Source organism: Canis aureus, chromosome 33, assembly GCF_053574225.1.
Source record: "Canis aureus isolate CA01 chromosome 33, VMU_Caureus_v.1.0, whole genome shotgun sequence".
Taxonomy (NCBI): Eukaryota; Metazoa; Chordata; class Mammalia; order Carnivora; family Canidae; genus Canis; species Canis aureus.
Genome location: NC_135643.1, coordinates 398,488 through 408,601, shown reverse-complemented (window position 1 = coordinate 408,601; position 10,114 = coordinate 398,488). Strand labels below are relative to the sequence as shown.

General features: G+C 40.3%; 1 pseudogene; it reads left to right on the top strand.

Moving 5' to 3' along the window:
• Positions 1 to 4,483: 4,483 nt before the first annotated feature.
• On the top strand, positions 4,484 to 4,796 carry LOC144303934 (10 kDa heat shock protein, mitochondrial pseudogene; annotated as a pseudogene).
• Positions 4,797 to 10,114: the final 5,318 nt, after the last annotated feature.

Below are 10,114 nucleotides of genomic sequence, written 5' to 3'. Positions count from 1 at the left end.
GGTAGCAGCAGAGGGAGAAGGAGAAGCAGGCTCTCTCCTGAGCAGGGAGCCTGATGTGGACTCAATCCTAGAACCCTAGGATCATAACCTGAGCTGAATGCAGACACCCAACCGACTAGCCACCCAGGCGCCCCTTATTTTTCCTCTTGATAGCTTCTGACATGAGAAAACTTGAATCTAATTAATGTATGGTTTGTTTCTTAACAAACCCCAAACCTTGACATCACTTGTCATCACATGTAACTTGGGATTAGAGCATTGTGTTTATGTTTGTGGATATCTGATGTTGAATATACTATACACTGAGAAAATTTTCTCTCTAAAAAAAGCTAACCCATCTGAAAAATGTTACTTTCCTTTGCTTTCAGTGAAATTTTGTTTCTCCCCATTGCATAGCCTTATTCAATCCTTTATGTTCTACTTTAGCATGCAGGGTCATCTGCTGTAGAAGTGAGGAAAATTCAGGGATGCCTGGGTGGCTCAGTGGTTAAGCATCTGCCTTCACCTCAAGGAGTGCTCCCAGAATCCTGGGATGGAGTCCCGCATCAGGCTCCTTCTGCTTGTCTGCTTCTCCCCTGCTTATGTCTTTGCCTCTCTCTGTGTGTCTCTCATGAATAAGTAAATAAAATCTTTTCTAAAAAAGCGAGGAAGGTTCTAGCAAAATTTTAGAAAATTTATTATTGGTTAGCATGAATTAAAGTAAGAAAGAATCAGGTAAATGAAACCAAAATATTCAATTCAGCATGTTTTTCTGTTCCTAGTCCACAGGAGGATCTCTTATCAGTCAAGAGAATGGGTTTTTTGTCATTTTATTTCCATTAGGCTATCTCCATGTTTCTAGATCTGGAAAGTAATCTCCACTGACATAGCTGCTAGAATTTAAAACTCTTCCTCCACCCCATGACAATAGTGTTCTAATTGGTTGCTTTCCTCCCCAACTTGTTTTTAGCCTCTTTGGATCATTGTTCCTTTTGCTTACATGTATACCTACTGTTTGCTACCCCCCCCCCTTTTTTTTTTTAGTAGAAAAGCTGTTTATTAAGTTGTTCCTAGACCCTCCAGAAGAGTCAAGGCCTGGTTTAATGCAATCCCTATCAAAATACCATGGACTTTCTTCAGAGAGTTAGAACAAATTATTTTAAGATTTGTGTGGAATCAGAAAAGACCCCGAATAGCCAGGGGAATTTTAAAAAAGAAAACCATATCTGGGGGCATCGCAATGCCAGATTTCAGGTTGTACTACAAAGCTGTGGTCATCAAGACAGTGTGGTATTGGCACAAAAACACATAGATCAATGGAACAGAATAGAGAACCCAGAAGTGGGCCCTGAACTTTATGGTCAACTAATATTCGATAAAGGAGGAAAGACTATCCATTGGAAGAAAGACAGTCTCTTCAATACATGGTGCTGGGAAAATTGGACATCCACATGCAGAAGAATGAAACTAGACCACTCTTTCACTATACACAAAGATAAACTCAAAATGGATGAAAGATCTAAATGTGAGACAAGATTCCATCAAAATCCTAGAGGAGAACACAGGCAACACCCTTTTTGAACTCGGCCACAGTAACCTCTTGCAAGATACATCCACGAAGCCAAAAGAAACAAAAGCAAAAATGAACTATTGGGACTTCATCAAGATAAGAAGCTTTTGCACAGCAAAGGATACAGTCAACAGAACTAAAAGACAACCTACAGAATGGGAGAAGATATTTGCAAATGATGCATCAGATAAAGGGCTAGTTTCCAAGATCTATAAAGAACTTATGAAACTCAACACCAAAGAAACAAACAATCCAATCATGAAATGGGTAAAAGACATGAACAGAAATCTCACAGAGGAAGACATAGACATGGCCAACAAGCACATGAGAAAAAGCTCTGCATTGCTTGCCATCAGGGAAATACAAATCAAAACCACAATGAGATACCACCTCACACCAGTGAGAATGGGGAAAATTAACAAGGCAGGAAACCACAAATGTTGGAGAGGATGCGGAGAAAAGGGAACCCTCTTACACTGTTGGTGGGAATGTGAACTGGTGCAGCCACTCTGGAAAACTGTGTGGAGGTTCCTCAAAGAGTTAAAAATAGACCTGCCCTACGACCCAGCAATTGCACTGTTGGGGATTTACCCCAAAGATACAGATGCAATGAAACGCCGGGACACCTGCACCCCGATGTTTCTAGCAGCAATGTCCACAATAGCCAAACTGTGGAAGGAGCCTCGGTGTCCATCGAAAGATGAATGAATGGATGAAGAAGATGTGGTTTATGTATACAATGGAATATTCCTCAGCCATCAGAAATGACAAATACCCACCATTTGCTTCAACGTGGATGGAACTGGAGGGTATTATGCTGAGTGAAGTAAGTCAATCGGAGAAGGACAAACAGTGTATGTTCTCATTCATTTGGGGAATATAAATAATAGTGAAAGGGAATATAAGGGAAGGGAGAAGAAATGTGTGGGAAATATCAGAAAGGGAGACAGAACATAAAGACTCCTAACTCTGGGAAACAAACTAGGGGTGGTGGAAGGGGAGGAGGGCGGGGGATGGGGGTGAATGAGTGACGGGCACTGAGGGGGGCACTTGACGGGATGAGCACTGGGTGTTATTCTGTATGTTGGTAAATTGAACACCAATAAAAAATTAATTTGTTAAAAAGAGTCAAGGCCTGATTCTGAAGTCACATGGGCAAGAACGAAAATCCAGTGTCACCACTCCCACTAAATTTTCTGTGTCTCTAAAGATTGGGAACTCTACTTTATTTATCTATTTCTGTTCCACAGTGTCTCCCACAGTGATTTCTCCTCCTCCTCTTCCTCTTCCTCCTCCTTCTCCTTCTCTACACCCAACATAGGGCTCAAATTCACAACCTCAAGATCAAGAGTTACATACTCTTCTGACTGAGCCAGCCAGATGCCCTTAACACAAAGATTTCTATGTGACAATAGTAATAATCTGTGAAGGAAGGAATGTAAATTGTATTTTATAGGCAAGGTACTAGGCCCAGGAATGTACTCAGCATCACTCAATAAATGGTAGAATCATGTGTGTTTGTTAAAATACATATATGAGTATGATTATATAGAAGATCTGGAGTGAATTTAAAATTTTTTGTTTAGATAATATACACTTTGGGATATTAGACTCCTGGAGCCACATGCTTCTTTTTTTATTAATTTTTTTTAAATTTTTATTTATTTATGATAGTCACAGAGAGAGAGAGAGAGAGAGAGAGGCAGAGACACAGGCAGAGGGAGAAGCAGGCTCCATGCACCAGGAGCCCGACGTGGGATTTGATCCCAGGTCTCCAGGATCGCGCCCTGGGCCAAAGGCAGGCACCAAACCGTTGCACCACCCAGGGATCCCTGCTTCTTCATTCACTTATGGAAGATGACGTGTGTTTCTCTAGCCATCAGATAAAATTTCATTCTAAGCTAAATTCGGGTATTGCTCAGTGTGAATGAAGCACTGTAGCTAAGAGGATGGTATGCACGTATTGGCTTGGGCCTGTGTTAAATTCTTTTGTATGAATTAATAACAGGAGCAAGAGGAAACATGATGGTGCTGATTGGCTTAGGGTGATGACAGTTTACCTGTGGAACCACCTGACTTCTACAAAGCTAGGGAAATATACACAGAATACATGCTGGAGAAACAGTCACAATGCTCACCAGAGATGGACATTTGAAGCTGCAAAAGGTATTCTTCATTTTATTTTATTCTTATTTTTTTAAAGGTTTATTTATTTATTTGACAGAGAGAAAGTGTGCACAAGTGAGGGAAGGGACAGAGGGAGAGAATATCCAAGAAGACTCCTGTTGAGCACACAGAGCCCAACTCAAGGCTCGATCTCACAACCCATGAGACCTAAGCTGAAACCAAGAGTCAGACACTTAACCAACTGAGCCACCCAGGTGCCCCAGGTTTGCTTCATTTTAGATTTTGACCGATTCTGCCAAACTGTACTCCAAAATGCTGTACCAATTTATATTTCCATCAACAGTGTATGAAAAAGTCTCTTTCCCCACACCCGGACCATATTAGATATTACTAATAATTTCAATTTTGACTATTATGATGGGTGGAAATTATCTTGCTTTAGTTTACATTTTCTTGTTTATTAATGAGGTTATACATATTTATTTTTTTTTCTTTTTGTATATTTATTAGCCTTTTGGTTTCCTCCTTCTGTGAATAAACGATGTTAAAGGCCTTTTAGAAAGGTAAAGTACAGGGATGCCTGGGTGGCTCAGCGGTTGAGTGCCTGCCGTGGGCCCAGAGCGTAATTCTGGAGTCCCCGGATTGAGTCCCTGGATCAAGTCCCGCATCCGGCTCCCTGCATGGAGCCTGCTTCTCCCTCTCCCTGTGTCTCTGCCTCTCTGTGTGTGTGTGTCTCTCATGAATAAATAAATTAAATCTTAAAAAACAAAACAAAAAGGTAAAGTAGGAATTGTGGTGGCCAGAGTCATGGCAGGGCAAGCGTTTAGAGTTTCTTCCCCTCTTTGACTGAGTTTTAGTTGAAAGGAGTGGAGCTAAAACTGTAACCAAAGGAGGTATTATGCGCCTAGAAAAATCTCAAGGAAAAGTGTTGCAAGCAACAGTAGTAGCTGTTGGATCAGGTTCTAAAGGAAAGGGTAGAGAGATTCAACCAGTTAGTGTGAGAGTTGGAGATAAAATTCTCCCAGAGTATGGAGGCACCAAAGTAGTTCCAGATAAGGATTATTTCTTATTTAGAGATGGTGACATTCTCAGAAAGTATGTGGACCGAAATCATTACTAAAATGGCATGAAGTGAAGCTGCGCATTCCAGTGAAGTTGTGAAATCTTTCATCATGTAAATAATTTTCATGTCTCTCTTTTATAATAAACTAATGGTATCCAAAAATAAATACATAAATAAATAAATAAAAGTAGATTATAGCTTGAATTTTAGAGATTTTCCTATGTGAATGTTTTTTCTACTTACTGAAAACAAAGGCAAACACTGGATTTAGATAATATAATTCGGCTCAAGCTATATTTTAAATATTTTATTTATTTATTTTTTTTGAAAGAGAGAGAAAGAGTCGGGGCAGAAGCAGAGGGACAGGGACAAGCAGACTCTGCGCTGAGCTGGGAGCTTGATCCTATGACCCGAGATCATGGCCTGAGCTGAAATCCAGAGTTGGATGCTCAATGGACTGAGCTACCCGGTGCCCCTCAAGCTGTATTTTAGATCAAAATTATTTTGTACTGGGAAAATACAACCCAGCCAGCAGAATGTATTTGTTTTTTTTTTCTGAAAATGTTATTTTAATTCCAGTGTAGTTCACATACAGTGTTATATTCATTTCAGGTGTACAATATAGTGATTCAACACTTCTATATATTACTCAGTGCTCATCATGATAAGTGCACACTTAATCCCCTTTATCTATTTCATCCATCCCCCTCCCTCCCTTCTAGTAACCCTCTGTTGGTTCTCTATTTAAGGGTCTGTTTTTTGCTTTGTCTCTCTCCCCCCACTTTGTTCATATGTTTTGTTTTTTTTAAATTCCACATATGAGTAAAATCATGTAGTATTTGTTTTTCTCTGACTGGCTTATTTTGCTTAGCTAATGCTGCTCTCTAGATCCATCCATGTTGTTGCAAACGGCTAGATATCATTCTTTTTATGGCTGAGTTTTATTCCATTATGTATATATACACCATATCTTCTTTGCCCATTCATTTATTGGTGGGTATGCAACTTAGGTTGCTTCCATAATTTGGCTATTATAGATAATGCTTGCAATAAACATTGAGATGCATGTATCCCTTTGAATTAGTATTTTTGTATTATTTGGGTAAATACCCAGTAATGCAATTACTGCATCACATGAGTTCTATTTTTAATTTTTTGAGGAACCTCCATACTGTCTTCCATAATGCCAGCCAGCAGAATGTATTTTTATTTTTTTAATTTTTTTAAATTTATTTATTTATTTATTTATGATAGTCACAGAGAGAGAGAGAGGCAGAGACAGAGACACAGGCAGAGGGAGATGCAGGCTCCATGCACCAGGAGCCTGACGTGGGATTCGATCCTGAGTCTCCAGGATCGCGCCCTGGGCCAAAGGCAGGCGCCAAACCGCTGCGCCACCCAGGGATCCCCCAGAATGTATTTTTAAATACACTTGTCTTTTTAGGTAAGGTGGTTGGGTCCCCATTCTTCTGTTGGGTCCTGAGAAGAAATAAGTTGGTGAGAGATAAGTAAGCACATCTCCTTTCTAGGGTAGAGGTTGAGGGAGAAGTCAGTTCTGTTTGGGTGGACAGGAATCATTTAGGGAGAATTATGAAAGTTCTGAGCTCGGAGTTACTACAGTTGGCTTTAAATCCATTTCACTAAGGTGACACTCTACTCCTTTGGCTCTGCCCCGGTTTGTCCAGTGCTGCCAAGTCACCGTCCAGGAGGTGGCAGTGAAGCCCCACTCACTGTAGTCAACATTCACTCTAAGCCACATCCTTCACAAGGGCAAAAATGCTAAACTCTATGATGAACTTTACCTGAGGGGTATTATCTGTTCTTTTTGCCCATGCAATAAATGGCCTTATTTTTCCATTTTTAAAGAGTTCTTAACCTATTTGAACCAAAGAGGTGGCAGCTAAGAACTGTGATCCATGGTCCCTCAAATGGTAGAGCCAAGGGAGCAGCGCACTCTAGTGGACATTGATAGTCCATCCAGTAGTTCCATCCCAGGGGTTTAAGCAAGATGGGAGCAGAAGAGACCTCTGCATTTGGCCTCGGTCAGTGTTGCCCTGATGTCAGCAGGTGGCTTGATGATTCAGAGGTCAGAAGGCAGAAGCAGTGGGTGGAGGAAGGCTAGGCGGATAGGTTGGTGGGGGAGTGCTGTGGATTTCACTGAAAATCCTGAGTAAAAGAAAAAGTAGTTGGGGAGTTATGAGAGTAAATTTGCCTCATAGCGATGAAATGTGAGCAGAAGGGCAAAAGCAGAGCAGCAGGAGAGCTGACCGGGCCACCTCTAAGAGTGCTAATCCGAAGAGGGCTCAGAACATTTTGTGATTCACCAGAAGCATGATTTTCAAGTATGGTTTCTGCACAAACAGCAAAATGTAAGCCAATGTTCACAATGAATGGAAATGTGTAAGTCCACACTGGCCTGGCTATTTCTATTGTCATGTAGCATGGGGAGTTAGCATGGTACATCCCCAGATACGGTACAACCTTGATGTCAGTTTCCTAGTATGTATAAGTCAGTGGTCAGTCCACTAAAACTCTGAACTTGAAATAGTGTAGAGCATGTTGTTTAGGAGAAATAAACCATCTATTTTGTGTCTAAAATTTAAGTCCTTATTGTCCTTCTCAATATGTTGATTTGAGAAAAGTATCAGCAAAGAAAACTGAGAAGGAACTATAGAAAAACTAATACTTTGCCACCATGGAATCAAAACTTTAAAACATGTTTCGAATAGAATTTTATCATAATTACTGCATGAAATCTACCTCTATTCTGAATGAGGGTGGGAATCTGATTCTCCAAGTGAAGGAAATTTTGAAAGACATTTCTAAAGAAATTAAAGGATTTACTACGTACAGAACATGCAATAAACCTTCTGTTTATTTTTTTTATTTTTTAAAGATTTTATTTATTTATTCATGAGAGACAAAGAGAGAGGCAGAGACACAGGCAGAGGGAGAAGCAGGCTCCATGCAGGGAGCTCCACGGGACTGGATCTCGGGTCTCCACGATCACGCCCTGGGCTGAAGGCGGGGCCAAAACCGCTGAGCCACTTGGGCTGCCCAAACCTTCTGTTTAAAACATGAACCAAGATTTTCTTAATTTTGTTGTCAGAAAATCAGTTTCTCTTGTCTAGTGAACAGATATTTAAAAATTAAGTTTGAAGAGACATCTCAGATAATTAGCCCTCCCAGGAAACCATTCTGTCTTGCCTTGGCATGGAGGAAAACCTTAGAAAAAGGACGGGACTTAGATTTTTTTTAAAGTGATAGACACTGGCAGCTATGGTGGCTCAGCGGTTTGGCGCCTGCCTTTGGCCCAGGGCGCGATCCTGGAGGCCCTGGATCGAATCCTGTGTCGGGCTCCTGGTGCATGGAGCCTGCTTCTCCCTCTGCCTGTGTCTCTCTGTCTCTCATGAATAAATAAATAAAATCTTTTAAAATAAAGTGATAGATGTTGCTAATTTTCAGATGTTGCTGAAAAAAATTACAAAATGAGTGAGCAATTAAATTGGTAGATTCTCTATTTCTGGTTGCCATTCTGACCCGTTCTCTAACAAACTACCAGAAGAGATAAATTTTATCTATGGTAAAACAGAGGAATATTCATGTTAAAATTCCTAAAAGAAGGTCAGAAGTATGCATGGGTGGCAGTAACTTTCTTTCCCCCTTTTTTGGGGCGGGGGGAAGGGGGAGGAATGTATATGGGTTTTTTCTTCTCCTTACTAGAAATTCTTTCTTTCTGGAGAAGACTTTAAAATCCTGCGGTTTCCCCTGATCAAACCTTTACTGAGTTCCTATAATATGCAGGTATTGTTTTAAGTCCTGGACACAATAGGAGTGAACACAATAGGTACAAATCACTGCCTTTAAGGAGCTTATTTTCTTACATGAAAGACAAGTAATAAAAAAGATAAATTAGAATACATTTAGAGTAATTGAATGTGATTCCTGCCAGGGATAAAAATATAGCTGGGAACACGGTGAGGAAGTGGGTCTGTGCCTGCACATTTAGATAGTGTAACCGGGGAGCAGAGAAGTGGCATTTTATGAATGTCCTGAAATAAGTGAGGGAAGGACCAATGTGGAGAAGGAGAGGCCAGCAAGGGTCCAGCCTTGAAGAGGGAGTGTGCTTGGTTTGTGTGAGGAGTGCAGTATGTCTGAGCAGAGAAAGGAAGAGAGCAATAGGGGATGCGGTCAGAGAGGAAGAGTCTGGGGATGAGGAGAAGGAGGCCAGGTTGTGCAGGCTAGGGGAAGGATCTGGACATCTCTGTCTGGAGGTTTCATAACACTTTGTCATGAGCCCTTCTGTACAAATCATTGAACTGCTACTGTTGTAATAATAATGCTTATTGTAAATTTCCAATGTTGAAATTGCGAGAGATATTTTGTTTGGAATGTGTGCTAAAGGCTTTTTGTGGTTCTTTGGCTAGCCAACTGTATGAAGTATAGGGTTATATTTAAGGCTGTCAAATTACTCTGGTTTAAATTTGCCTTAGCTGGAAAAGACAAATGCTTATTGGTACATACTCAAAAGTATGCAGTCTTCTGCTTACTGTTTTGAGGTGATATTTCAGTGAAGTATTGCTTCCCCTCCCCATTTATTGAGATATAATTGACATCTATAGTTGTGTAAGTTTAAGGTGTACAACATGGTGATCTGACATATGTTGCAGTACAGTTATCACAATAGTGTTAGCCAACATCTCCATCCTGTCACATAATTACCAGTTCTGTTTTTGTGGTGTGGATACTTAAGATCTACTCTCTTAGCAACCTTCAAGTCTATAATATGGTATTATTAACTATAATCACCATACTGTATGTTAGATGCTCAGAATGTGTTAATCTTATGACTGGAAGTTTATGCTCTTTGAGCAATATTTCCCCATTTTCCTGGTTACCCCTCAGACCCTGGTAGCTGCCACTCTACTCTCTGTGTCTCAGAGTTTGGTTTTTTAAGATTCCACATATAAGTGATATTATACAGTATTTGTCTTTCTTTGACTTATCAAAGAATACTTATGAAGTATTACTTTATACAAGCTTACCAACTACCAGTCAATAGAATATTTGAATGCTTGCTTAAGAAACAAATCTACAATTATAATTAGTATATATATATGATTTCCTTTACACTGTGGCACTAAAAAATTTTAATTGATAACTTACATATAGCAAGATACATAAATCTTAAGCATAAAGCTTAATCTTTTTTTAAAAGACTTTATTTATTTATTCATGAGAGACACAGAAAGAGACAGAGACATAGGCAGAGGGAGAAGCAGGCTCCTCGCAGGGAGCCCGATGTGGGACTCAGTCCTAGGACCCCGGGATCATGCCCTAAGCCAAAGGCAGATGCTCAACCACTGAGCCACCCA